Source organism: Phyllostomus discolor, chromosome 13 (assembly GCF_004126475.2).
Source record: "Phyllostomus discolor isolate MPI-MPIP mPhyDis1 chromosome 13, mPhyDis1.pri.v3, whole genome shotgun sequence".
In the NCBI taxonomy this organism is placed as follows: Eukaryota; Metazoa; Chordata; class Mammalia; order Chiroptera; family Phyllostomidae; genus Phyllostomus; species Phyllostomus discolor.
The window spans coordinates 63,761,442-63,784,181 of record NC_040915.2 but is presented as its reverse complement, the minus strand read 5'-3'; the positions used below and the strand labels follow the sequence as shown (position 1 = coordinate 63,784,181).

General features: G+C 55.3%; 1 protein-coding gene across 3 annotated transcripts in view; it reads right to left on the bottom strand.

The window, feature by feature from the left end:
* PKNOX2 (PBX/knotted 1 homeobox 2) overlaps window positions 1–22,740 on the bottom strand; it is a 241,786-nt gene that overhangs the window by 82,219 nt on the left and 136,827 nt on the right. For 2 of the 3 annotated variants that reach the window (XM_028527641.2, XM_036014675.1), the window contains exon 3: window positions 12,096–12,201. The gene's annotated coding sequence lies outside the window, so the exon portion shown is untranslated. Of the gene's footprint in view, window positions 1–12,066; window positions 12,202–22,740 lie in introns of all 3 variants that reach the window. The other variant, XM_036014674.1, reaches the window with a different exon arrangement.

Genomic DNA, 22,740 nt, shown 5'->3' with positions numbered 1-22,740 from the left:
GTGATATTCATCTTTTGGAAACAAAGCACCCCACCGCTATAAATTATGCCTGGAAAAGAAATGCTGGTGGTGGGAAGAAGTTGGCTAGGTCCCCTGTGCTGGCAGCTTAGAGCGATGAATCTTGAAATAACGGTGTCAACCTGTCGCTGATTTCATGTGACTCTGTGGATTTATCTAAAGAAACAGAGACACGTGCACAAACACACACAGATACACACCCACCCAGGCCTCTTCGCAAAACCGGGAAAGGGCTGGAAATCACGAGTGGAAAGGAACTCAGTGCTCCCTGCACGTGGGCGGCTGGGGTCAGCGCTGGGCGGTGGCGGAGGGAATGAGCGCAGCGTGGGCAGGGTGAGGGGGACCGGGGTGAGCGAGAGGAGGCACCTGTGGCCTGGGAAGCTTTAAAATGCGAGGGGGTCTGGTTAAAATGTCTCAAAATAATGGGAAAGCGAAGGGTCCTTGAGGAATGATGGGAAGCGGGGCCAGCCCCCAGGAGCACCCCCACCCCACAGTACCGAAAACCCTGGACCTGTGACTTTTCACTCAGGTGCCCGGGAACTTGGGGGCCCGAGGGGACAGAACACAGTGGCTGAGCGGATCTGTTTCCCCGTCTTTCTCACCTTGGGGGCTGGGGGCAGATGGGAGTCCTCTAGTTTGAGGAGCCAAGGCTCAGAGTGTGGTGTGGGAGCCTGGGGTGGAGAGGCGGCTGTGTCTGTCTCCGCAGGAAGGACAGGTGGGAGAAGCAGTGAGCAGGGTTCGCTCTTGGGGTCAGATCCCCCGGCTCATTACTGTCCCAAAGGCTGGCTGGCTACTCGGGTTGAAAATGAGCTGCCACTCCACTAACCAGGCCCCAGGGGACACTGGGCCTGGCACAGAGCTCAAGTGTTTGTAGGATGTCCTGGCCAGGAGGGCCACTCCCCTGGTGCCCCTCCGGGTCCTGCTTGGAACTCTCAGTGGGACTCCAGCCAGAAGCAGAGAGGACAACCACGACAAAGGGCAACTCAGGCCCTCTGGCCACCACGGCTCTCAGCACTAATTGTCACTTGCTACCTTTCTGGGAAGTCTTTGAGGTGGCACCCGGTCAGGCCCTATTATGGTGATGCTGGTCTCCAGGGAACAGAGCGGAGACAGAGCAGGACCAGCCTGAGTTTGGACGAGGGCTGCGGGCTTCTGTGCCCTGGGAGAGGTGGCAGTCTCTCCCCTGCTCCCTCCCCTCATCCCGGCCCCTGGCTCCCTGTGGAGTGAGTGCTCTTTGGAAGGCGGAGGAGCCTCTGTGAAACCACGACACCCAGAGGCCCCTGCTCCCACCCAGGAGCAGGGGCCTCTTCTTCACGGCCTGTGGTCCTCCTCCCAAAGGCCGCCATCTCCTCTCCTTCCCCACCCCCAAGGCCATTTTGCTCTTTGCTCTTTATCTGGAATAACAACCCACCCGCTGTGTGGCTGGGTCAATGGGTCAGTTATGCCCTCACTGACCCAAGCAAAAGCTTGGCTGGAGAGACCCAGTTGGGGGAAGGGATTTTATCCCCCCATCCCTCAGAGCCCATGGTGTATTGGAGAGGGGAGAGGTCAGTGGTCACAGGAAGCAGAGGATTTGACTACACCCTAGTGTGAGCGGGGCTGCTGGCTGGCGGTCAGAGACCCACCTCACCCTCCTGGTCCCTGTCCAGGTCTTGCCAGAGGGGCCCCATCTTGCCCCACTGCTTCCTGCCACGCCTCTTGGACCCACGGGCTTTCCCAGCATGGCAGGGCCTGGAGTGCGGGGCCACCGCTCCCCTTGACTCCCCCTGTTCAGCTGTTTCTCAGTCTGGATTCAAAAAGTGAACCCGAGTCAGAATCAGGAGGGAGAGTCCCGCTCTGCCCCGGCCCTCTGCTGCCCGGCTCTGCCTCTCCACCCTGGGCCCCCCAAATGGCAGCCCCCGACCCCACTCTGGTTGTCACACCTTTTCTGGCTTCAAAAAGCCGCTGATGTATTTTACAAACCGAAATAGCAATTTAATTCCCCCTGATAGCGGCAATTGTCCATTAGATCTTCCTACCGAGGAGCTTAACAATAATTCCTTTCATCCAACTGCTTGCTGCGCCCTCATCTGAGAATCAATCCCATACGAGCAGGCAAGAGCTCTCTCATCACTCTCCCCTCCAGCTCTCAGCACCTCATGAAGATCCTCATCTCCTCTTTAAGCACTTTACAACTTGGTGACTTCCCCTCCGGTTCCTTTAAACAAAATAAAACAAACAGACCAACAAACAGAAGGGGAGAGGGAGAGCATGCTAGCTGCGAGGGTGAGCGCAGCCCCTGCCTCCTCATGAAGAAGTGGCTGCCCCTTCCCCTGCCTGACTCCATGGGGGGGCGGCAGCCAGGACCCTGATGGTCACCTCTAATCTGCTGGAAAATGGGGGCTTCTCTGTCCCTGAGGGGCATCACTAGTCCGCTCCTAGAGTCACACGCTCCCACAACTGGGACCTGCTTCAGCCAGTGATGCTCCACTCAGAGCACCCTTCCCTTTCCAGGAGCCCCGCCCCTTGTCACCGCATCCCGGATGGGCAGGTCAGGGGCCTCTCCGCTGGCCTGGGGGCGGAGGACACGGGCAGGCTCCTGGCAGCCCTTCTCCCTGCCTGCCGAGAGTGGGGTTCTGCCCTCTCTTTTTCTTCTCCAGCCCCCTTCATCTCTGTCTAAACAGTGTGAGTAGGAGAGGTGGGGAGGAGCAGGGGAAGGAGAGCTTGTGGCCTTTTATTCAATTATTTTTTTTTCTTTGAAGCCTCCCGGCTGCCCCAGACAGCAGGGGACAGAGGCAGGCTCTCCAGTGTGGGGGTGGGGATGTGGGGCGGCGCCTAGGGTGGATGGCAGGGCCCCGGCCGGCCTGCTCCCCGAAGACACCCTCACGTGCCCTCCCGTCTGCACGCGCACAGAGAAACAAATCTAAAAATGAACCCAGGGACTGAAATCCCCCTCGACAAGCCCGATTCCCAGGTTTGTTATTATTTGCCAAGAGCTGACAGCAGACGCTGCTCTGGAACCCAGCTGAGAAAACAACAGGCCGGCCCCTGAGGATCAGGCCCAGCAGAGACAGCCCGGCAGCCCTGGTGCTGGGACCCAGGTGGAGGAGCCCGCTGCTCCGTGAGGCGCCCGCGGGGCAGCCACTCCCTGGGAGGCGGGGTGGGGAAGGAGAGCAGCAGCAGCCAGGGGCCCAGGGGCCGGGAAGGGGTGGGCGGGAGCGTCTGCAGCAGCAGGACTGGGTTTGGTGGGGTCCGCAGAGGTGCGAGGCCCTGACACCTGCCTGGTCTGTCACTGGCAAAGCCCTCAGTTCTCCCGGAGGCAGAGGATCCTAAGAGGGCCAGCCAGGCCTCTTCTCTCTGCAGGACTGTCCCGCGTCCTCTGGCTGCATGGCACCTGGTTCCGTTTTTAAAACATTCCTCCAGGAAAACTAAATGGTCAGGAGTGAGGGCTGCAGACGCGAGTGACTCTCGAGGCCGTTTGCCATCAGAAAGCCGCTGCTCGCTGCTCGTCCCTGACAGGCCCTACCCAGCCAGCGCCTGCCCTTCCCCTCGGGCCTTTGTGGTGCTTCAGGTGAGCTCACAGGAAAAAGGAGGACCGGGGCGGGGGGAGGGGGGGATCCACAGTGGAAGGGAGGACAGGCAGCCCCGGGGAAGGGGGAACGGTGGCTGCCGCAGGAGAGGAAATGACCCTGGGCAGCGAGTCCACTCCTGGCCACTGTCACTCCAGCCCCAACTCAGCAGACACGCCCTCTGCCACCTTCAGAGAAGCGTCTTCTCCATGCCTGTGCTGGGTCTCTCCCCGCCAGCGAGGCCTTCTGCCTGCACTACCCTTCATCAAAACGCGGCTCAAACCCCGCTCTTCCATGAAGCCAGCCTCCCCCTCCCGCTGCAGGGCCATCCTCTCCCCGGGACCTCGCCTTCAGACAGAGTGGGGCGAGGTGGTGCCAACCGTTGTGGTGTGAGCTTCCCACCCTATGTCCTCGTTGCCTTTAAACCTTGTACTACTGGGCAAACAAGACCATGGCTTTGGCCTTGACTGGGTGGTTTAGTTGGTTGGACATCATCCTGCAAAGCAAAAGGTCGCCCACTTGATTCCCAGTCAGGGCACAGGCCTGGGGTGTGGGCCGGGTCCCTGGTCAGGTCCAATGTCCGACGTCTCTCTTTCTGTCACGTTGATGTTTCTCTCCCTCTCTTCCCCCTCCACTCCCCTCTCTCTAAAAATAAATAAATAACATCTTAAAGAAAAAAAGACCATGGCTTTGCCTTCTCTTCCCTCCCAGGGGGAAAGGAACCTGTCCGACATGATCTCAAAGGGAGACCCCGAATACATGTGCAGTTACGATATGTCATCACTGGTTTGCCGTTCAGATGTGAAACCATCAGTCACATTTTGGGAGGAAAGCGGGAAGCCCCACCAGGCCCCTGGAGCGGATGTGGACGGGGGTGAGATGGTGACACGGGTTAATAACAACTTCCAGCAGGCAGCCCTCCCCAGGCACCCGGCGCGTACTAAGCTTCTTACACAGGCGGTCTTGCTGCTTTTGCTCAATGACGACAACAGAGTGTAGGTGTGCTGGTTGCCCCTCCTCACGGGACGGAGAACGCGGGCCTAGAGAGGTAGGGGGAGCTTCCCAATGGGACACGAGGTCTGACCTGGGAGCTCGGATTCAAGCTAGAGGCCTCGGGTGGAGGCAGGAGCCAGCAAAGGAGAATGGGTCCCCGAGGAGGTGGGGCCGCGCAGAAGGGGCCAGGCTGACCTCAGAAACAAACCGCGCTGGGCTGTTGAGGGTGACACTGATGTTATTCGGACAATTGGCAAATGGGGGCCTTTGTGCACCAGTTAATGCTGGTGCCTTTGGGAGGGGGCGGGTTAAACAGCGACAGCTCGTTTCTGGCTCCTGGTCATGTGTGGACAGCGGTGCGAGTACGAATTGTTCAAATACTTCACTGCAGTTTCTGAAATGAGTGGGAATGGAAAGCTGAAAGTTCTCAGGCCAGCGGTAAGAACGTGGGTCCCATCTACACGATGTGCCTGAGACGAAGGTGGGAACGTCGAGCTGAAAGAGGCAAATCTCCAGTCTCGATGGTAGACTCGCTAGACTGGGTCCAGTTATGGAGGGAGGAACGAGATTGAAGGGGTGGTCTGAAATGACGGAAACACGTGGCCGAAGATGCATCTAGAAGGCGGTGATGTGTCATGGGGACCAGATCGCATCTTTCAAGCTGCCGGCAGAGCAGCTCTGGGGACACAGGCTTCACGAGAGTGGGGGCTGCCTGTGCCCTGACCCCGCTCTCTGCAGCTCTGGGGCCGAGACTGTGACTCACACGGACCGGTGCCCTCAGGGTCCCCTTCCTGTCAGCCAGAACGGAGGGGCCCCGGGGTGGCCCAGGCAGGGTGGGGCCAGCCCACTCTCTGTGCCTATCTCGGCCTGGCCTTCTTTCCCCACCGCACCCATGGTTGGTTTTGGGGGGACCACCCACAGCTGTGAAAAGTCCCCGTTCTCCAGGGAAGCGTGCCCATGACTCACAGGCTGAGAGGCCTCTGGATGTATCTGTGGAAAGCCTGTGTGTTTGAGCGGTACTGGTTTTGTTCAAGTCGGGGGACCCCATCTTTAGGGGGCATCCCAGCTTTCGTCATGTCTCCTGGAATCGTCGCCTTACCCCTGTAGCAGTCCCTCCCTGCATCTCCTCGTGTCCGGTTCCTCTCCTGGCTCTCAGCCCGGAGGGGTCCCAGGTAGCAGTCGGACAGTGTGGTGGTGGCATCGTCACCCTCAGGCTCTGAAGCAGGCAGCCATTGAACAGGAGATGTGGTCCGCCTCCCACTGGCTCCTGGCTGTCCCCTCTCCAGCCCCACCCCCTCCCGCCTCCAGCCTTGAAAACAGGCTTGTCGCTCTCTGTCCTCTAACAGGGAAACCTTCGGTCACATGCTGGCCCTTTCAGTACTCAGGCACCAAGGAGAAGAGTTTCATAGGAGCAGCAGAAGCTTTGAATACCAGCAACTTGTCTGAAAATTGTAACTCGCATCAAACCTTAATTCTGCTTTCTGTGGTGACAGCTCATTCCTATCACTATGGTCTCAGTGGGAAGAAAGTCCAGCCTTCAGCACAGAATTTTGTGGACTTGAAGTTCAAGATTGCGCCTCTGCTTTCCCCTCTTCTTTCTCCAGCAAGGTGGACCCCATTTCTCAGGGCAGGGCAAGGACCAGTGGTGGAAGAAAAGAAGACGCTTTTGCCCAGTGGACTCTGGCACTCAGGGACCAATTAGGATCCTCCGACTTAGAACAGAATGGTCCCCCGGGATCTGAGCCCTTGTTCATCTGGACCTTCCCGCACCTGGCCCCCGGGGAAAAGGAGTGGGGCACCTTGGCTTCCAGATCTACAGGTTCTGTCCAGAGCAGGTAGGGTCTGGGCAGGCAGGGGAGCTGCACAGGGGGTGCCTGTCCCTAGAGCTAGGCACCACAGGGTGGAAAGGAGGAGTAAACGGGGATTCTCACCTAAGATGCCGCCCCAAGGGCACAAGGTGGCCTAAGGCAGGGGCAGGTTCCTGCTGTGGGCAGGCCTCTCCAATCCTCTCTTTTTAGGGCCTAGCCGTCTCAGGCCAGGGCATCGGCTGTCTCTTTGTCACTGGGACAGTTGTCATGGCCAGGGATCCTGTCACTGACAGGAGCTGTGTGCGCCTATGAGCTGGGCAAATGTGAGGAGTTGGGGAGATGGGCGGAGTGGGGTCAAGAGGAAAGGAGCCCCTTTAAGAATGACTGGAGGGGGGTCAAGGAGGGGAGTGCCCAAGGGGGACATCGAGGGGATGCTGAAGCAATGGAGGGTTCAGGGAACTGTCCCTGGTAGGAGGTGGGCCACTCCAGCTGCCCTGAGCTTGACCTCAGCTTCCGCCTCCCTTGTCACTCTTCACCCTTCCCCAGCCCCAGGAGCGGTGGGACTCGAGGCTCCGAGCAGACTGCAGAGGACCACGGTGGCGGGCAGGGAGTATCCCGAGTGGTCATGAGGTCTGACTTCTTCCTGTTCAAACAGGAAAACCCGCCCAAGTTCACGCAGAACGCCGGAAACAGGGACCCAGTTTGAATCCAGGTCCCAAGTAAGGAATTCAATAATTGCTTCCTGTGCACCTACTATGTGCCAGGCTCTGTGCTAGGCAGAGGAAGTTCCAGAAGAACAAATCAGAGGCAACTGAACAGAGTAAATAAGGAAACAATGAGATGAAGGGTTCCCCTGACCTGGAGCAGGACAGGTGGCTCAGACTGAGAGGTTTCCCAGGCACTGAGAGCCAGGAGAAAGATAAGGGAGCCAATGAACATCGAGCCTGGACACAGACAGGGGAAATCTGAAGACTCTGAGGAGAAAAGAAAATGAAATGTTTCCATAAATTCTCCTTGCAAGACTAGAAGTAAGATCCCCTGGCTGGTGTGGCTCAGTGGACTGAGTGCCGGATTGTGAAGCAAAGGGTCGCTGGTTTGATTCCCAGTCAGGGCACGTGCCTGGGTTGAGGGCCGGGTCCCCAGTGAGGGGCGCATGTGAGGCAACCACACACTGATGTTTCTCTCCCTCTCTTTCTCCCTCCCTTCCCCTCTCTCTAAAAGTAAATAAATAAAATCTTTAATAACAAAGACTAAAAGTAAGATGGCACAGCAATGTCTTCAAGATGTTGAACGTAGGATTATGAACTCAAGTCAAGTTTGAAGAGAAAACAGTCTGTTTTGCACGTGTAAGAACTCAGAGTTGATTTCCCACCTGTTGAGATAAAAAAGTTCCAGCAGAACGAAGAGGCGGGAGATAGAAGGCAACATCTACGCAACCTGTGTGTGGGGCCCAGCGTGACCTGATGGGGTTGGGGGGCAATGGGAGGGACTGGGGAGCTGGCCATTACCCCAGGGGGCTCATAAGTTTCTATAAAAATTCCATTTCATTTTCCATGGTCAAGCCACACTATTGACTTCTGTAGTGGAATAATGTTTCTGCTTTGTAGTCACCCTACAGTTCAGAATGCAGAGGTCACTGCAGTCATATGCCAGAATATTAATCTTCTAAACTTTAATGTAAAGATGCTAAACAGACTACTACTATAACAGTATAACTATATATAGTACTATGTACTACACTGTATATACCATATGATATGTGTACTATATTTGATATATTGCTCTTTATTAAACATAGATATCAAATATAGTGTGATAAAAATGATCCACTTACACCAATTGGAAGGGGAAAATGTGTGTCAGTTTCCCCAGCCTTCACAGTAGGGAGCTAACAGGTAAACACATAAACTCAGACGGAGGGACTTAAGTATATGACCCACCATACCAGACATCAGCCAGCAAATATCATACTTTTGGACCATAAGACACACCCCCCAAATTTGGGAGGAAAAGGGGGTGCGTCTTATAGTCTGAATGTAGCTCACCTGGCTCGCTGTGGGGGCGGGGGGGTGGCCTATATTATTTATGTTATTAAATATTTTACCACAGTTTTTTCTTCAAATTTTGTTTCCCCTACTTTCCCTCTCTAAAACCTGGGTGCATCTTAGGGTCCGGTGTGGCTTACAGTCCGAAAAAACTCGGTAACTAAAATCAGAGACAGCTCTGCACTGCGGTTGGCTTTGGGTGGTGAACCTCGTGGGTCAAGGCTGGGAAAGGAGGGGCACCTTTGATTGTATCTTATTTTATATTTTGTACGTTGTTTGCTTTTCCTCACACAAATACTTCAATTCTAATTTTTAAAATAACTAAAAGAAATAATGAACATCTATGTAAAAGAATACTATGCAGTAGCCAAAGCTAATGCAGTATATCTACTTATTTTGACCTGGAAAGTTGTCCATTATGTGACCTAGGTTTTAAAAAAAAACAAATTTCTAGGAAAGTATTTAAAACACCATCTTTAACTGTGTCCAACTAAACACCAAAGCCAGCACGGTGTGGTCCCTCCCTATGCTCTCTGCCCTGGGCCAAGTGGCCTGCTTCTGGAAGTCTCCCCTCTCCGGTTTCTGGAGGCACGCATCACCTGTGCCCTAGGTTGGAGCTATTTCACGGATGTTTCGAGCAGGGGATGCAAGCTCTTGCCTACAAGTGACCAGTGCAAAGACCGGCCTGGAGGGAACTGCTCTCGGACGAAGGCCTTCCTCAGAGACGGCTGCTGGAGACGCAGAGTGAAGACGAGAATCCGAGAGGTGCAGGCGTGAGGACTGACAGGTGCTCAGAGAGCTCGGGGACCACCTCCTGCACTTCGAAGGTGAAGAGCAGAAGTGGAGCCTCATCTGAGCTTACTCCGCTGGGTTCATGTCCAGAAGAGAGAGGACAAGGCTTGTTAAAAGCCAGTGTCGGGAAGAGGGGCCCTGAGACGTCGAAGCCCAGCCCCACAGGGAGCCCTACGGGGAGATGGCGGAGGGTGTGATCCGTTTCAGGAGCTGCTCGGGTGCAGAGGGCTGTGGACAGGACAAATCAGACCAGACCGAGCTTCCTTCGTGCCCACGGAAAGAAGCGGCTTTCACATGGGCGGGAGGCAGCATGGTGGGGCGACTGGGCCCCACAGCCCACGGGCATGCACCATGGGCCCAACATCGTGTGAGGGGCTTTCCAGTACATCATGCTGTCGGACCCTCACAGGAGCCCTGTGAGAAAAGAGATCTCGCCAGTTACCTAAAGACAGTGATGGCTGGAAAACTGCAGCTGCCTCACTTGACCCAGATCCCAGTAGTGGGGCTAGGACCTGGGTCTCGGTCGGTCTGGTTCTGAGTCCCTGCCTAAGGCATCAGAGGGTGTCAGTAAATGCTCGATAACGAAATGGTAAGAGGAAGGGCGTCTCTCCCAAACCGGGGCACATCCAGTCCCATTCCCCTCTGGAACCCTGTGTGCTAACCGGCCTGTCTCCCCCGTCCAGGGGCGCTGGCCGGCTCTCGGGAACTAGGCTATCCGTTGGCCCAAATGGGACTCTGAAAATCCGCCCCCATCCCGGGGGGCGGTGGGGGGCGGAATCGGCAGTCAAGGTGCCCATTCTCACAGCTCTGAGCTCCTCAGAGTCCTGCTGGGCCTGGGGATGGAAGGAGACCTTGGCTGCAGCGGGGTTGGTGCGGGGGGGAAGCTGTCATCCCTGTTCTCGGTTTCTAGGTGCTCACCTCTGTACCTGTCCTCCACCAGCCTCCAGGGCCCACTCAGGTGTTGCCCGGCCTCCCCGTGTCTCCCTAGGTGCCTCTGCCTTCACCGAGCCACTCACTCAGGGGCGGCAGGCAGGCCCAGGAGAGTCTGTGTCAGTCCGGGTGTGTCATTGACACGTGGAGATCATTAACAGGGCTTATTTTAAAGTTCTAATTGCAACATGTAAATGCTCCCCAAACTGATGTGTAATTGCTACCCCCTCCACCCCAGCCCTTCCCTTCTGGTGCCAGCTTTGCAAGGAGAGAATTAGAAAATAAAAAGGGGGTGGATTATGTAAGCAAAAACGATTTTAAAAAAAGAGAGCAAGAGAGCTAACAATTTAAGTGAGACAGCTGGTCGCTCCTCTGATTGCCACACTTCCAGTATCAGTTGCAAAAATTGTCCCTGCCGCTCACACCCATCCGAGCAAGAGTGTCAACTATATTCGGTTCCCAGCACAGACCAGCCTGGCACTCCCTCGGTGAGACGGCTCAGGGGTCAGTGTGTGTGTGTGTGTGCGCGTGCGCTCATGCACGTGTGTGTGTGTGTGTGTGTGTGTGTGTTGTGGGGTGGGAGGATCGGGGTGATATCTGAGGTGGCTGCTGTCTCATCCCTGGAAGCCTCCATTCTACAGAAAGAACCCAGAGCAGGAGTTAGCCCCCCATCCACCAGTTCCCATCCTTCCCCATATTCCACTGTGTAGGGAGGGCAGGGGCCCCTCCACGCTCCCAGGCACCGTCTCGCGGGCTTGGATGCCAGCTTCTCCCTATCTTCTTCAACCCCCGCCCCACTCCCCACAGCCATCACCTGCAGTGGACTCCTTTCAATAGCACTGTGCACGCAGGCCCCAAAGACTATGAGCCTGTCTTCCAAGTGGGCATCGCCCCACCCATGCTGACCAAAGCCTTGACCCCCACCCCAGATATGCCCTGGCTTTCACCTCCAGGAGCCACAGCAAGTTCCAGCATGTGCCCCACCTTAACGCACCTGGAACAGAGCTCCCCAGTCAGCCAGAGGGCATAGGAAAGGGACACTGGTCACGGGCCAATTCTGCCACTCTCAGAAAGAGGTCCTCTTGAATATCCTTGTCTTCACTAACTACCTGCTTGGGAGGCAAGCCCAGGAACATTCACCTTTCTGGTTAACTCTCCCTCTCTCTCCGGGGAAATCGGCTTTGGTGAGGATGTTGGCACAGATTACTGTCCCCCAGATGACGGCTGATGAACCGTAAGGTCCTGGTGGCCCTGAGGCATCAGGAAACTTACACAGTCCTGGGCAGGGTCCCTTAGAGTTGGGGCCCAGTCTCACCACAGGAGACCCGGCCCTTACCATGGCATACTGGAAAGAGAAGAGTGGTTTTGGGCAACTGGATTGCTAAATCCCTGCATCTACTGGTATATCTCCTAGATCTTGAAGTTACTTAAGGGGATTTAAAGAAGCCTATCTGATAAGAGGATTAAATGAGATTTTCTATTCAAAACGTTTCCTACATTCTAAAGAACAATTTTCAGAGTTCGTCAGAAAACCTGGGAGGCAGTCTCCTTCAAGTTCATCATCAAAGCCATGTGGGGTGCAGGCTTCTGGGCCATAACTGGGACTCACGGACGCAGAACCCAGAACTGCACTTCTAGCAAACCCCCCGGGTGAGGATGCACCTCCGGGGCTGCACGGCTGTCACCCCCGTGGTGACGGAGCGGCGGCTCCGCCATGTGTACCCGTGCAATGCACTGTCTGCAGGGTGTGCGGGAGGGAGGGAGGCACTCAGGGAAGGGCAGCACCCTCGCAGTGTCCTCGGGGAGGAGACCTGAGAAACGAGACAGCCGGTGCACTCTCAAAGGGAGCGCATGCAATGTGCCGGCTCACGTCTCGGGCTGGGTCTCGAGGCTTTTGCAAGACAAGAGCGTCTGCCAGGAGCGGTTAGCTACGTGTGAAAGGACGAGGAAGCGTGTCTTACTGTTTGGTGATCCTGGCGGCCTCCTGGATGGCTCTCGGGAGACGCACCCCCTTGTCTCACTTCCAGCTGGGCCAGAAAGCCTTCCTGTCAGCACCAGCCAGCACACCTGTGAGGAAAGGCAGAGCAGCTCTCAGAAGGGAAGGTGGAGGTGAGGGCACCTGGGCCAACAGGGGGGCGCCCACACTACACACCACCCGCCTCGCCCCCCGGGCTGGACAGGGTCCGGTGCATTTGCCCTGCGGACCTGGCTGCCACGGTCCCCTCAGGTCTCCCTCCTTGGTGTGGCTGCTGGGGCCCACCCAACCATTTGAGAGCCCAGCCGCTCACCACAGCGGGAAGCACCCTGTCGTCATCTGTCTGGTTTCCTGACACGGGGCGTCCATGTGGCCTGCTCTCCGCACCCCCCACCCCACCATCCCCAACAGGGCAGGGAGGTCTCAGTGATGCTGGGCCCTTGTCTTAAACTGCTGGGGACACAGAGGAAGGCACTGAAGGTGTGACCGTTTCAGATGTGCAGATGGGTTTCAGAGGCCTGGGGGCCTGGGGAGACACGGATGGGGTCGGGGGTGCCCCTGGGCAGCAGGCAGGGAGGGTCGGGAGAGCAATGGGCCCCAAGCTGATGTTAACAGTGAGGGGCGGGCAGCTTGTGGCCCCAAGGTAGCTTTGGCTACACAGCTTATCTGTTTATTTTTAGATTAAATCGAATCAATTTTATTTCTCGCTATTTGAAATGGACCAAGGTATTGGGAAATGGAGGTCGGTGGTCAGTGCTGCCCTAGGAACTGGCCTGGCATTTCCCAAACACTCACACCCACTTCTCCCTGTGGATCAGGCTGCTTAGGGAGGGCAGGGCAGGGCAGTGGTTGGAGGGGGGGGAGGGTGCGGAGGGGCGGGGAGGATGCTGCTTGGTGCCCTTGCTGTATTTTCAGCAGCACCTGGCACCTCTTCAGCCAAGAGCCACAGCCCTGCACCAGAGGTAAATGCATCTTTAACAGTCACAGCTCCTTCCTAGTTAACGCCATCTCAGTCTCCCTGTAAAAACACATTTGCACCTTGGTAAAGAATGTAATTAACCAGTGACATGACAACGGGAGGAGCTGGCCGGGAGCTGCAGCGGGGGTGTGGAAATTCAGACATTCGTCTGAACACGACTTTCCACCTTCCTTCCAGGGCATGAGTGTGAGTGTGAGAGTGCAAGCATGTGTGAGCGTGTGCACATCCGTGTGTGCCCTGCAGGGCAGTGAGCGGGCAGACACAGCCTCTGGGACCCCCAGGGAGGAAGGAGCCCCGGGCTGCAGGGAGAGGGAGCTGGGGCGGGCTAGGAGAAGGGAGGAGCTGAGAGGAGCTCCAAGCGGAGGCAGGGTGGTTTGTGACTTCTCATGGACAAACAGAGTCTGGGCTGAAACCTTTCTCTGCACACCCCACATTCTTCCTGAGGAGCTCAGGGTCCCAGACACTCGTAGCAGCAGGAGGCTTGGGTACCTCCACCCTGCATTGCCGGCCCTGGGGCAGCCACCTGGAGGGGCCCAAGGACCAGGAGGAATGGACAGAAAGCCTGTTGCGAGCACCAAATCACTGCCCTTGCACTCCTGCCTTGGCCGCCCCTCCTGCCGGCAGCCTGGCCGGTGAGTTTAGTGGACCACGTGCAGCTCTCCGGCCCCCTGTGGGGCAAGCCTGGGAGATAAGTCAGATTCTCCCCTCCTCCACTTCCCACCACTCTCCAGTCAGGGTGGAAGATGGTCTTTTCTCCTTCGCATTCTCAGTGACTCGACCTAGAGAGGGCCCTCGGCCCACCTCCGCCTCACACCCACCACGCGGGCCAGGCCCCCACCTGACCACGTGAAGCCGGACTCAGCTTCCCGACCTCACCCCGCCTCCGTCCATGCCAGGCCTGCCAACACAGCCGTGAGGACCTCGCTGCCCTCAGTGGGCTCACAGCTCTGTCAGCTCCTCCTCCGGAGTTTTCAGTGGCTCCTGACGCACAGAAGGCGCCAGTAAACGGTTGCCGACTGTCTCACCAAGCACAGCCTCCAACGTGCCCGCAGCGCACCCCTCCCTGCCTTTCCAGACTCACCTCTCCTCCGTCCCCCGCAGCCCGGCTGCCCTCCCTCCACACAAGAAGGCAACCACAGGCTGCCTTCTGACGTCCACACCCGTGCCCCCCTCCTGCTGCCAGGTCTGCATTTCTACCTGACAGCTCTCACACTTCTGGCCTCACGCAGTGGGGTCTCAAGTATCTCTCCTCCCTTCCCAAACTGTAGGCCCCTCATGGGCAGAGACTCCGTCTGATGCCTGCATGGTCTTTCAGTTTGTGAAGTACCCTCACACATAATACCTTTTTTAATGTTAAATGCTAAATGTCCATATTTGAATATAGTAACTCAATCTGTATTACCTTTACCAAATAATACATGCTAATGCACAAAATAAATAAGAGGGAGAAATTTTAGGTTTGTTGTAATTAATCCTATGATGCAAAAGCAACCACAGTTAATATGTGAAGCAAAACTCTTCTCAAAAACAGCATCAGACCGCCCTGGCAAGGTGGCAGGGTTGGCTGGAGCGACGTGCAGGCTCCATCCCTGGTCAAGGCATGAAGGGAGGCAACCGATCCATGTTTCTCTCTCACATCAATATTTCTCTCTCTCTCTCACCCTCCCTCTTATTCTAAAATCAATGAGCCTGTCCTCAGGTGAGGAATTTTAAAAAAAAAGAATTGCTTTAAAAAAACTGTCACACTCTAAGTACTGTTCTGTAACCAGCCTTTTATATTTAGCAACATATCATAAATACCACTGCATATAAAGGATATGTATATTATAATCTCAGTGGCTGTCTGACACTCCATTTATGGATACACTGGAATCGCTCAGCCAAATTTCTGTCGTTGTGGCTATTTCCAGTTTCTGATATTGCAGAAGAACAATGCTCACTCTCGCGGCTGAGCTCTGCTCCAGACTTCATCGCTGTCTTAGGGTAAGTCTCTAGAGGTGGAGCTGCCAAAGCTAAAGGCGTGGTCATTTTAAAGAAAGTTTACGAAGGACTTGCAGGGAGTTCTCACCAGTTTACGAGGTCGGCTCTGCAGCGTGCGAGAGATGCCCATTCCCTGCCGGGCAGTTGTCCCCGTTTTACAGATGTGGGTGACGCGACTGAGGGAGACTAAGCACCGGCCGGCCCAAGAAAACAGCCAGCAAGTGGTTCGTCCTGTGACTCTGGGCATTCTGCTCTCCGACCTCCCCACCTGTCTTCGCTCTTAGATGTCTCACCAGCCCAAAGGGAGGGTTTGCCAGAGTCAGTGTCATTAAAGGCCGGGCTCCCCCAGGAACAGGAAGAGGTGATGTGCCCTGAGTCGAGGGCTGGACCACTCCTGGGAGCCCTACTGGTGTCCACCTCCCCCACCCCACCCCCAACCTTCCCAGGAGCCTGAAGCCAGGGGAACAGGAGCTCTGTTCCTGGGTAGAGTTTTACTATTCCCTATCCCACCCGCCCCACCGCTTCCTGGACACGTGCAAATAGCTTCAATTTAGCCTCCATCTATGAAGAACCACGTGCTGGGGCCCGGGTGTACAAAAATGAAACACACACACACACACACACACTCACACGCACACTCTCTCTCTCTGCCTGTCTCCGAGGTGCTCACAATCTAGATGATGAGGAAGTAACTGTACGCTGAGATGTGTGAACGGTGCTGCACCACAGCCGCATGCTGGTTTTGTCGTCCTTCTGCCCCAGCTGCACCTCTGCCCCCCACCACACCCTGAAGGCGGCAGGGCCCCTCTGAGAGGAAGCACACCCGTGTGGGGGAAGAGAAGCCCACCGCACTCCCTGCTCGGGGACCAACAAAATGTACGTGTGAGAGAGGAAGGACAATCCGAGGGGACACTGCGTGGCCCACTCAGGGTGCACTTCAGGACTACGACTCACACAGGTTCCTCCTTTCCCAGAACTGGCAGCAGCCTGGCTGCCAGCAGCCTGGAGGAAGCCTCCAGGCACAAATGCAGCCTGTAACCTCCTTTCGCTTGCTGCCGGCCATTCCTCTCAGCACAGGGAGGCAAATCACACGGCAGGAGCTCTGGGGGTAAAGAAAGGCGGCTAGGCTGGAGCAAGAAGGTTGCCCGGGGTCACCGCCACCCTTCCTACCCCAGCCACCTCTCCCAGCCACTTCCCCTCCACACTTGAGCCTCTTTGCCCTGAAGGAGGGGGCCTGGGTGTGCCTTTCTAGGTCTGGGCCAGACAGAACCCACCACCTCCCCTTGTGTTGCCATTCAAAGTCCTTCCCCCCCAGCGATGAGGGCGGCCTGCAGGGCCACTGCCCTGATCCTGAGCTGGGCTCTGGCCGCCTGATGAGCAGGGGGACAGGCAAGGCAGCAGCCAGACAGAAAGGGGAGGGATGGGCAGGAAGACATGGGCTCTGCGTGACCTGGTGGGCCAGATGTTTAGGGGACAAACAAGGAGTCAGGAGCTTCATCTTGAGGGTAAAGTCCCTTCTGTACCCACAAGGTCCGTAAGAGATGGAGCAGCTCCACCCTCCTCCTTAGCTCTGATCAGGCCCCCGCTGCCTCTCCAAGGTCATTCCTCCAGGGCACCTCTGACAGGGACAGGCAGGCGGCCCCAGGGAGCAGCTGCGCCTGGTTTGCCAACTTGCACTTACACTTTCTGCAGATGAACAGGACGGGGTGAAGACTAAGCCCCTGGGCTCTGTCCAGAAAGCCAAACCCAGGCCAGTCCTGTGACCACTTTGAGAATCTGCCCCACCTTGGTGGTTCTATCTATCCCAGCAGCACCCCCACCCCGCCCCAGTCTTCCCCCACATTAGCAGAGGAGCCTCGAAAGAGTCGGTTCTTTCCCTGGAGCCCGCCCAGGGCTGTTCTCGCCTCAGCACAGCGGTGGGGATGTGTGTGTCTTCCAGGTCCTTTCAGACTTGAACCCTTTCTCCAGCTACCTCTGGCGACCACTGTCTCACAACCAAACTCATACTGTGTCGGAGGCCTCTGTCCCCTGCCCAGGCCACATGCCCTTCTGGAGGGCCACATGCTCCCCCATCCTCTCCGCTGACCAGGTCCTACCTGAGCCTCCAAGGCAAGTTCACATCCTACCGGTCTCTGAACCTCTGCAGCTGAGTGAAGCCAGCCTCTTGCACCTGCACCCTGTCCTTGCATCTGCACCTGCACCTCGGCCCTTAATCTCACTCTAGTTTGTAAACTTCTGCTTTCTGTGTTCATCGAAAGCTCCTCAATGACACCACACATTCTGAGGACAAGGCCCATGTCTTTAATTCCTCTATGCCTTCCATCTGTACCCAGGTTAGTATTACAATCATGTAGGTCGTTGAAAGTGTTATTCTTACCACGGGAAAAAGAACCACTACTCTGGCTGATGTGGCTCAGTGGATTGAGCAATGGCCTGCAAATGGGAAGGTCGCAGGTTCAACTCCCAGTCAGAGCACATGCCTGGGTTGCGGGCCAGGTCTCCAGTTGGGGGTGTGTGAGAGGAAACCAATCGATCTCACACATGTTTCTCTCCCTTTATTTCTCCTCCCCTTCCCCTCTCTCAAAAATTTTTTTTTAAAAAAGGAACCACTATAGGAAAATATTGTAGCAGATCAATGCTTAGGCACTTGAGTGGAGAGTTTGCCCATCTAGTTAGTATCACTCATTGTCAAAGGCATTGCACTTCTCTGTATTTTGATGTGTCTCTGAATTGAGAGCTTTTGGGCAAAATGTGGGTTATTTCATGTCTCCTACACCAATATTAATAAGTGGACGTGGGAGAGAGAATACAGTGGGGTGGAAAAGACTCTGAAGTCAGACAGACTAGGACTTCAGCTCAGCTCTCCTCCCTCTCACCAGCTGCGTGGCCTCTGTCACTCTTGGCTTTTCCATTTCTGCAAACGGGAACTCCCTGACCCCTGATGCACTCAGTGGATATGGTGAAGTACTCGGCCCTGACACAGACTAAACTTTAATAAATGGTGACTGTCGTCTTTCACAACAGTGATAGTAATAACAGTTTGTTTAGATCTTATTTGGCAAAATCCTATTCATCCTTCAAGATCCATCTCTGTAAGGTTTTCTTTCAACACCACCCCACCCCACACAGGGTAGGTCCTTCCCTCCTTTCTGTCCCCCAAATAGCTGGGACCATCTCCCTCTTAAGAGAAAGCCATGAGCTCCAGGCTGTGTCTCACTGAATTATTACCGCGTGCTCCTGAAGGCCTCCCTCCCATAAGCGCTGAGCTCCCTGAGCCAGGTGTTTCCACCCCTGAGCTTCCAGCTCTGGCCTGGCCTCAGGCCCCACGCGTGCTGGTGAAAGGAGGGGATGATGAGTGAGCAAGAATGCCCAGAGCAATCGAGAGACCTGGCAAAATGTAGAGACTGGTGATAGCAAATCCATCATGGAAAGCAAATATCCCTTTTAACTCAACTGAGACCGGCCCTACATGTAGAGAAGTCACTTAATTTTCCCACCAGGATTTCCTTTCTTGGTGAAAACTTCGGCCCCACCAGAAGCCTTTGAAAGTCTCTGCAAAGCCCACCTGTCTCCAGCCCTCCTTCCCCTCAGGTGTGCTCAGTCCCTTCTCCTACCCCCTGCCATTGCTTTCTTCACTGGGCAGACCCTCCAGCTTCATCCAGCCAGGCTGCTGGGTGGCCCTGGTTCTGAGACGGCCTTTCCAGCCCCAGAGGCTCTCTCCAGAAGCAGGAGAAGGCCAGTGCACTTGGAACAAGCTAGTCACTCTGTCTGGCCCCCAGGTTGAGCGATGGCCCCTGTCTCCTCTCAACCTGCCACACCTCTGCTCAGCCGTAGCCTCCCAGCCGGTCTCCCTGCGGGCTGCTCTGCAGCCACAGGGACGGTTCAAGCAGCAAAGGTCATCCCATGCACAGTTCTCCTAGTACTTACCCCCCAGACTCTGCTCGTCTGCTTGCTAGTCTGTCTGCCTGCCTGTCTGTCTGTCCCACGAGATTATATAACCCTAAACTGATATGCATCTTGGACATATTAGGTGTTCAACAAATATTGGTTGAATAAAGGAGTAAATAAATGGATATATTCAGCAGAAGATGTTATTTAACCCTTTCAACAATCCTATCAAATAGGAGGTTCTTAGTCCTGTTTTTAAAAAGGGGGACTGAGCTTAGAAACATGACGCGCCCAAAGTCACGAAGCTGGTTTAGGGTCAGAGGGGAAGCGCAGAGTCCGAGGGACTGGTGGTGGCCTCCGGAGCACCCGGCCGCCCATCCTCCTGCTTCCCACCCGCCCCGCCAGGGAAAGGTGCTAAGAGGCCGGGCTGTTCTGCTGCTCTGCCTCACTTGGAAAATAAACAAGACAAATTCTTCCTCTCATCATTTGGTGAGTCGGTGACATTTTGTTTGACAACAAACCTAGGAAAAGCCTCTGCGGGGACCAGTTTGGGGACTAGGCTGTGATAATATCACTCTATTGAAAGAGGACTCGAGGAACTGGGCTCCGGATGGCCTTTTACATGGAGTAATTAATGCAGGAAATGAGAAATAACTTCTTTAAAAGAAACAGCGATCTACACATGGTCACAACAATAGCAGTGGCAAGAACACACATGCATGTACACACACACAAATAATCCCAGAGACACACTCACAGACCTGCGAAGGTGCGAATTCTGGCTCACGGTCACGGTCATGGCCGAACGCCCAGGAAGAAGCCCAGGGAGGCCTGTGGACACACCCACCAGCGAAACACTCCGATGGCCCTGACTTCCCCTCCCAGGACGCACAGCGTGAGTTGTGACTTTCCCTCACAGGTGAATTTCAGTCACTAGGAATGCACCGGAAGTGTGACATTGAAGAAATTTCTCTCCTTGTGCCTCCCTGCCCTTCTCAGGCCCTGGACCCTCCCATGGGAATCCCACTGCACACGGACGTGCTGCCCCCTGAGGACCTGCGCCCGGGGCGTGCGTCCCCTCCTGGGGAGATGTCCACCTTGTGTCTCACGGAGGCTCCAGTCGTAACTGCCCCTGGAGGAGAGCAAAGGATGGAGGACAAGGACGGGAAAGGACGTGTGTGTACAATCCCCTTTCAGGTGCTACTCGGAAATGACGCTCAGATATGGAAGAGTTGGTATAAGAATTTTATTTAAAATGCCTTTCTCCTGTGCTGGCCGGCTGGGTCAGTTGGCGGGAGCGATGTCCCGTGCACCGAAAGGCTTCGGGTTCAGTCCCCGGTCAAGGTGCATACGGGAGGCAACCGATTGATGTTTCTCTCCCCCAACCCCCGTCTCTCTTCCTCTCTCTCTAAAATCAATAAACATGTCCTTGGGTGCAGATCTAGATAATAAATGCACACATACCCACATACATAAATACGTGCATAAATAAATAAAATGCCATTCTGCCTGGGCTGTGTGTGGCGGGTGTGTGAAGGGCTGGGACTGGAGAGGGTGTCTGAAAGTCAGAACCGCTCTGGCCGCAGTGATTCCCACCTGCGGTGGGAGCAGTGGGAGCGGAGGCCAGGACCCCTCTTCCTGTGTAATCAGCCACCAAGAACCTCGGAGAGGCCAGAAACGGCCCCCGGAGCCAGGACGCCTGGCACTCTCGGGACTCTCCCGTAGCAGCTCGGGATGTGACGTCGGGCACATCGCTGCCTGGGCCTCAGTGTCTCTGAGGAGTAGGACGGTTAGGACCGAAAAGTCACTTCCACTGGGTTCTTGTCTAGAGGCGCCCGGCTCTGCCGTGGCTGAGGTTGGTGGGATTCCACATACCCTGCGTCTGTGGATGATTTCCATCCCCCGGCACACCCAGCCACATCCGTAGGCTTGGTGCTAGAGCTTCACCGTAATTCTATGCAGCTGCTAGTGCTGGAACCAATATTCCCATTTTACAGATAGAATAATCAACACTGAGACTTCAAGTGTTTTGGCCCAAGTCACAAAAAGAATCATTATTAGTTCGAATTCCATGGAATTAAGATCTTCCTTTGGACATCGTTTCCCATTTACAGGGGCAAGGGGAATGCAAAACATACCTTGAAAGCCCTGGAGTTTGGAAAATGTTTTTCTGTTGCCTAGGTTGGACTTGTTAAATAATAACTGTGATTTCAAAGCTTCTGCCACCTTTTTGCACTGCTTAGGGTGGAGGCCCAGGTCAGATGGTCTTTCACGTAGGAAAAGATTTAACATCTTTGGCTACTGAGGGAGAGACTGGGCCTAATCTGGGAGGGGGAAGATTAAAGAAAAGGAAACTGATTGTAACTCATTCAACAAAGCCTGCAACGTGCCAGGAACTGTTCGCATGAAGACATCTCAGCAGTCGTGCGGCTCACGCTCTGGCTGGGGGAGAGGATGAGAGCGGCAGACAGAGGATGACAAGGCACATAAACGAAGGTGCAGCGCCGGACAACACAGGCAGAGGAGCGAAGGTAACTGGAAGGGAGTGGACTGCCGGGACTTTACAGCCCTCACTACCTTCCCGGGACCACGAGCCCAGCTCTCTAAGGCAGAAGAGCGCAGAGCTTGGAGCAGAAGGGAGAGAGGAGAAGGTGCTGGGGAAACAGGCCAGGCCGCAGGACAGACAGACGGACAGACAGTGAGACACTCCCTGCGGGGACAGGAGAAGGGTTTGCAGCCGGCACCTCGAGTGCGAAGGCTCAGTGGCTCCTGCTCAGATACCCCCGAGGGCTGGGATCCAGGGGCCATGAGTGAGTCGCTCCCCTCGAGGGCAAAGTTCAGGGCCCCAAACCTCAGCAGTGGCATGGAAACAGGATCGGGGCAGCGCTCTGACTGCCATGCTAGAAAGTGATGAACTTCTAAGAAGAATCGGGAGTGACTGAGCCTCTTATCATTTAAAACTTTGATGCTTTGCTTATCATTATTTTTGTTATGAATTTTGATTTTTTAAAAAATATCACATTAATGCTCTGGCCAGGTGGCTCAGTCATCCCATACAGCAAAAGGTTGTGGGTTCGGTTCTTGGTCAGGGCGTGTGTCTAGGTTTTAGGTGGGATGCCCGGTCGGAGTGTGTACAGTAAGCAACTGATCAGTGTTTCTCTCTCACGTGGATGCTTCCCTCCCTCCCTCTCTCTCTCTCTCTCTCTCTCTCTCTCTCTCTCTCTCTCTCTCTCTCTCTCCCCCCCCTTCCACACACTGTCTCTCTTCCACTCTCTCTAAAAGCAAAAAACATATCTTCGGGTGAGGATTTTAAAAACATTGCATTAAAATATTTCTCTTGATCAGAGTTTTGGGGTCCCCCTCAGAGTTCCTGCCTGAGGTGAGGGAGCTGGCCCAGCCTGAATGAGTAGAAATGTACATGCAGCAGCTTCATCACAGCGACAAAGAGTAGGGGCCATGCCCCCTGGGAAAGCTGTCCAGGGAGAGAGCAGGAGGCCACACAAGCAAGATGGGGAGAAAGGGAGCGGGGCCTTGAAGCGAGACGTGACCCAGAGAATACACACACCCTTCCTCACTTGCGCCCCGGGGAAGCAGGGCTTCATGCAGCGTAGGAGGGAATCTGAAATTGCTCTGCTGGGACACCCATTCCCACTGCAGAGGGCTTGGGGCCACGCTGGTGACAGCATGTAGCTGCTGGTCCCCCATCTGGCTCTGCAGCCAGGGGTCTGCCATGGCACACCGTGCGGACTCAGGGCCCATCGGGAGCCCTGGGAGTGAGGGTGCT